This window comes from Mastomys coucha, unplaced genomic scaffold, assembly GCF_008632895.1.
Source record: "Mastomys coucha isolate ucsf_1 unplaced genomic scaffold, UCSF_Mcou_1 pScaffold15, whole genome shotgun sequence".
In the NCBI taxonomy this organism is placed as follows: Eukaryota; Metazoa; Chordata; class Mammalia; order Rodentia; family Muridae; genus Mastomys; species Mastomys coucha.
The window spans coordinates 103978065-103984938 of record NW_022196897.1 but is presented as its reverse complement, the minus strand read 5'-3'; positions in this window follow the sequence as shown (position 1 = coordinate 103984938).

Sequence of the window (6874 nt, the reverse complement as noted above, 5' to 3'; positions counted from 1 at the left end):
ACTGGACTTACGGTGGGAACTGAATGCAGACTGAGGCCATCTCTTTTGTTGGTCTGTCATGGATTGAGTCTGCAGTGGGCACACATACTTTATGCATGGCCCCTCAGCCCAACCAGAGAATCAATCATGTGCATTACTGGTCACATATGTAAATGACTAGCTCACGATCTACCACCTACCCCTCACTACCGTCTGAAGGGAGCTGTCTCAGTGAGACACTATTACTAGTCCTTTTCCTGAGGGTGAAGGTGTTGACAGAGCCTCAGGTTACCTTCAGTCTCAGTTCTGAAAGTTTTATGTTATTAGAAGTCATGTGGTGTGCCGGGCAGTGGTAGCATACGCCTTTAATCCCAGCACTTGGGAGACAGAGACAGGAGGATTTCTGAGTTCGAGGCCAGCCTGGTCTACAGAGTGAGTTCCAGGACAGCCAGGGCTATACAGAGAAATCCTGTCTTGAAAAAACAAACAAACAAAAGTCATGCTGTTACAGAGACTTCTTAATATACATCTTAAAAATTAAATTATTTAATGTGTCCATTTGCCTGCATGTATGTTTATGTGCCACATGTCTGAGCCCAAGGAGTCCAGCGGACATCAGATGCCCTGAACTGTAGTTACAGATGGTTGAAAGCTGCTCTGTGGATGGTGGAATTGGATCCACGTCCTCCGGCTTAAAGCCAGGGCTCCACCCCCTCTTTTGATACATGTAACAAACATTTCTTGTTTGTTTGTTTGTTTATTTGTGTGTGTACGCATGCCATGTGTACGTGGGTGAAGGCTATGAGAGCATCAGATCTGAAGCTGGACTTAGAGGCATTGCAGGCTGCCTAATGTGGGCGCTAGGAGCTAAACTCCAGTCATCTGGAAGAGTGACAAATGCCCTTCGCTTCTGAGCCATCCCTCCAGCACCTAAAGACATTCTGATTTTCTATTAAGTTCAGGCCAAGGAAAATAAGATAGAATTCTGCTTCAGCTATTCCCATTAGAGAACACTCTGGGGGAACAGGAAGGGATTTGGCATTAGATAAGGGCAACACTGTAAGTTTGAAGGGGCTGGAGTTGGCTCAGAGGTTAAGAGCATCAGTTGTTCTTGCAGAGGACCTGAGAGTGGATCCTAGCATCCATGCCATGTGACTTCCAACCTCCTGTAACTCGAGCTCCAGGGAATGCAACATTCTTCTGGCTCCCATGGGTGCTTGCACACAGGTGGAGTGTGCGCATGCACACAAACACGCACACATCAATGATTTTTAAAAGTCATCTTGAACTGGGTGTGTAAACACAACTTTTAAATGTAGCCTTGTCATCCTTAAACTGAGATCAAGCAGAGAAAGAAAGATACATGTTTAATTCCAGAACCTGGGAGACAGAGGCAGGCAGATTTCAAGGCCAGCCAGGGCTACATAGTGAGACCTTGTCTCAAAACAACAACAAAAACCCAAACCTAAGAAAAAAAGAAAATCTGTTTTGAAAAAGCATGCTGCAGTAGAAATGTGACAGGATTTGGAGTATGCTACAAAATCCAACTGACAAGCTTGGATTAGAGACATGGAATCATGCCTCATATGTGTACCACTTCACTCCACTCTCCTGACTAGACACATGCTGTAATTGGTGGAATCCTACAGCACTGCTTAGAATTCTGCCAGTACTTTCTTAATATTCCTTTAGCCCTAGACCTAGATTCCGGGCCTCTGTCTTGTCCATATGCCCATGTGAGGGTCCTTAAGCCCCTCTTCTTCATAGCTCTTTAGATAGCTTATACCTGTGTTACTGTCCTGTTTCTTTGTTAGTAGAGGAAGAAGTTATACATATTTTGGGAGAACTATGTGGGTCGAGGGCCATGCAGGAGGAACAACAAATGGCTTCAGAACTCATGGAATGTGGCCCACCAGTTAGCATAACCACAATGGGTGTGACTCAGAGAGGCAGAGAACTGAAGACTTCATGCTGTCATGGAGTTCTGCTCTGCTTGCTGCCCTCACATCCTTCTTAATCTAAGAGTTGTATGAAAACTTTAAGGAGGCTTCCAGTCCCTCACTGAGCAGTATCTCTGGCACTCACAATACTAATGCTTGATCTCTTTCAGGCATTGCTGCTGGAGCAGATTAATGATTCTATCACCACCCTAGGAAAGAACTTAAGAGATGTAGGTTGTCAGCTATGACCACCAGCCTTAGAAAACATTTGGAAAAATAGTGAAGCTAGGTTGAGATGTTTTTGCTCCTGATGCTGATGTAGAAAATCGTAGGGAACAATTTGAAGTTCAGAAAGTCACATTCTTATTAGTTAAGCTAGGGACTTTTGTTTGTTTGTTTTTTCAAGACAAGGTTTCTCTGTGTAGCCATGGCTGTCCTGGAACTCAATCTGTAGACCAGGCTGGCCTCGGACTCAGAAATTGGCCTGCCTCTGCCTCCCAAGTTCTGGGATAAAAGGCGTGCGCCACCACCGCCCGGCTCAAGCTAGGGACTCTTTTATGGTCAGGGAGCAAGAACAATGGCAGCCCTGGCTGATGTGTCTCACTGAGGCTGGACTGATGATTGATTTCTTGGACCCATGTTTCCCCTCAGCTTCCTGATATGATTTAATAAGATTTCCTGATGAGTAGATGTGCATTCTGAGGATTTAAAATAGAAATGACTGATTTTAATATAAAAATTTAAATTTGTGATTCTTTTAAGATTCTTAAAAGATTACCTTCAAAGATAAATAACTTTGTAACTGCAAATTGCTGCCTGCCAGTAAGAGAAACTGGCTGAGAAAACTACCTTGCTTGCTCACACTTTGTTAATGTATAACAAGCTGCTTAGTTATAAATGTACGTGGGTTCTTGTTTTCTTTACCTGTACCGTGTAATGTTATTTCTTGTAAAGGTACTAGGGAACACACTGTTTTTTCATAATCAGTCACTAGAAGAAAACTAACACGTAATCACATTGTAATTGTATACTGCTTGACAGATTTTGTTGGGATATATAAGCTGTGGGAGAAAAACCAAAATGGTTGGGGCTTGTTGAATTTTGCTCTGTCCACCAAACATGTTTTTGTGTATGTGCATGTAAAATGGTTGGAGCCAGCTCTTTGGAGTCTGCTCCATTCATCATAAATGTGTAAAATGGTTGGAGCTTTGCTCCATCCACTCAATATGTAAATGTGTATATGTCTGTCCATCTGTCTGCCTGTCTATGGTGTGAAGTTGTCGGAGCTTTGCTCCATCCATCAATCTGTATGCATGTATGTGTATGTGTATGCATGTATGTATGTATGTATGTGTGTGCGTAAAGCTGTTGAAACTTGTTCTCTGGAGTTTGCTCCATCCATCAAATGTGTATATGTATATAAGTAAAATGGTTGGAGCCTGCTTGTTGGAACTTGCTCCATCTATCCACTATATCTGTTTGTCTATATATGTGTACATATGTGTGGATGTGAAGTTGTTGGAGCTTGTCTTGCTTTATCTACTCAGTGTGTATAGTGGAGTGTGTTTCCCCCTTTTCTCTCTTCTTCTTGCAGGCCCTTAAAGAATTTAAAGAGTTCAGAGAGTTTCTTGCAGGTCACAGGGAGTGCGGGCCCCAATGAATCAAGCTTTATTCCCTCAGAGAAAAAGTCTGCTGAATGATTACTCTAGCTGTTGGCTGCCATTGGTGGCAGCCTCCTTCGGTTGCTATCTGACCTGACCCCCATCAGCTCTAATGCTGGCTCCAGCTGGCTGCTATTAGCACCGACCCCAATCACTGACTCTATATTCACCCCTCCTCAATCATCCTGTGATGTCAAGGCTGGCTTTCCACGTACATGCTTATTAATTTTTTGTGTATGTGTGCATACATGTTTGTATGTGAAAATTCACTGTTTAATTGGCACCTACCATCAAGGTTACTGACCAACCATTCTGTTCTATGATAAATAATTCAAGGAATAATGATTTCTTCCTATGGGGCTATCTTCTAGATCACTTAATATCCTGCCAGCACATAAGAAAGTCTTATACCACCATGGTCAGCCTAATTTGGGTTAATTGTAAGTTGTTAGATATTCAAGATTACTGGGAAGCTAAAAGAGATGTGATAGGCATTAGGCCATTCAGTGTTCCCAGGGCCCACATTTCATCTCAATGGCATGAACATGTTTTCAGTTGGTAAAAATGAACTTCCACCTGTGGGAACAAATGTTAGGAAGTTAAAGATGCACAATCTAGGCGACTTCACTCTGGAGTCCCCCTTCCAATGACCAATGCAAGACAAGGCGAGGAGGGCTGGAAAGATTTACAACTTCCTGAACCTCCAGCCCCAGGGATCCCATGCCTCTGACCTCTGGGAGCATCTACACTTATGTGCACATGTATATATGTGCACACACAATAAGATAATTAAAAGTAAAATAAAATCTTTAAAAATTAAAAATAAAGACAATGCAAAGAAATGTTAAATTACTTTACTCTGCACCTGGCATGTTTTTCACAGGGTCTTAAGGATATAATCATGGCCTATGAGCTCACTTGGAAGAAACTATGTATAATTCTGTCTCTCTGTTGCATAGCTGATGAAATACTGTACCTGGGCTGCGATAAGATCATTAACCCCTAAGGCCAATGCTGTTTCTTGGCTGCTCTTAACTGAAATTACAAAATAGGTGGTGTAAGATGACTAGGTGTTCCTAAGGTCAACGGGGTGGGAAGAAGGAGAAGAGAGTCTGATGACCTTGATAAGTGATGGAAGTGACTTAAGAGACAAGTAAAAAAAATCTCACCTTTCTTCACAGGAGCTTAATGGGGACCATTATGAAATACATAAATATTATCCAGAACGACTTACTATAATGGATCTCACTATATTGGACAGTCAGCCCTATAAATCAGGAAAAAAGCTTCAGAAAGTGGCATTGGGTCCCTCAAACCCTTAAATACAACTTCTAGATGTAGCTTTACCATTCTTAAACTGAGATCAAGCAGAGGAGAAAGACTCACACCTGAGTTGAAGAGGCCAACCAAGTTTTTGTCTGCCTTTTGAGAACCATGTCACCTCCAAGCCAGATAGGAAGTCTCTGAAGGCACCAGGGAAGGAGGTTCATTTTAACTTCCAGCAGCCTAGCCACTGGAGCAAGGGACGTCTCAGCGATAGCAGTCACCAAAGACCTCTGCATCACATACAGGCAAAGGGGGACATTGGAAATAGGACTGCATTTGACTGTGAAGAGCTAGAATTGGCCCCAGAGGGATAGTTGTTAGCCACATCTGACTGAAGCAGCCAAACACCCTCTGCACTGTAGCTTCTACATTGTGGGGGGTGGAGGGGTTTCTAGAGAGCATGTGACCCGTTCAGTATGTCTCCTCAATTCCTACCTATACAAAGGCCACCGAAGCCAGTTTTACTCTCTCTGTTTGAGGGGGGCTTTGGTGGAATTTAAGTCTATCTGCTTACTGTGTCTAGAGTGATCACAGTTACCCATCAATTTCTGATCATTCCTGAATGTTCTGTTCCCTTACCAAGGAAAGGTTTCTTGCAGACTGGCTATTAACTTTACCCTACCTGTCAGGGATCCCATTAACTACACTTAGTTAATTCATGTGTAAACACTGCTGAACCTGAACACCATCTCCTATAGTGACAAATGAGTTATTCCAAGAATTATGGGAGGCCATACCCAAATATACACAGTTCACTCCAGTTCTCAGAAAGGCCTTCCAGATGGGTGGCCTTTAAACACATCTGAAGAAAGGAGTCCCTTTGTTGCAAAACCAAATCAAACCAAACAAACAAACAAAAAAACGCCCTCCAAACCCAGTACTAACAGCCAGAGACAAGGATAACAGCCATTAGTAGGATATCAACCGCCATTAATTTATACATTCCTCAAATATATTTTAATTAGGTTTTGTTAGTGTCCATATAACATTCTCATCCTTTCTCTGTAAAAACTCAGTGGAGATTATCACTGAGCATAAGACCTTGTTGTATTCATTTTTCCCGGAGAAAGACACAATTGTCTAGTCACAAGCTGGAGAGATGGCTCAGTGGTTAAGCTCTCCCAGAGGAACTGGGTTAATTCCCAATACCCACATGGCAGCTTACAACCATCTGTAATTCCAGTTTCAGGGGATCTGACACCTTCTTCTGGCATCCACAGGCACCATACGTGTATGTGGTGTGGTGCCCAGACATATACACAGGGAAAACACCCATATACATACAGCAAAAAAACAAAAACAAAAACCAGACAAACAAATCAAAGCAAATGCCTCTTCACCTCAGATGGGCACAAGAACAGACCAAAGTGCTTCATATCAAAGTCTAGGTTGGTGAGACTGTAAGGTGCCAAGGAGACCTGGAAAAGTCACTCAGCACCTGTGGTTCTTTCCAGCACTTCTCACTCCCCTACCTCCCCCTCCCCCTCCACCCCAGGGACTGGGCTTGCCAACTTCTCTTTCATATATAAGCCAGCCATTTTGGCCACATGTTCCCTTGGTTCTTCTTCCTCTCTTGGTCTTCCGCCCCTGGCTCCCCTCTTGGTCCGTTTGTCCTTTCTGTCCCCTGACCTTTTCTTCTGCACCTGCTCCCTCATTCTTCTCTCTGGCCCATTTCAATCTGGGCCCTTCTGGGTGCCTCTGGCTGAACTCTCTTATTATCTATTACAAAACCGTCTCCTCATGTCCTCATTTTTATTCAGAGATGAAAGAGTTTATTGAACTTGGTAACAGAACAAGGGTGAAGGATTACCTACTGAGTGTGGGTGATCAGCTGCATCACTACCAAGTCCCATCCTATTATGGACAGTGTATTAGTCAGGGTTCTCTAGAGTCACAGAACTTATGTAGTAAAGGAATTTATTGATGACTTACAGTCTGTAGTCCAACTCCCAACAATCAAGTCCCAAC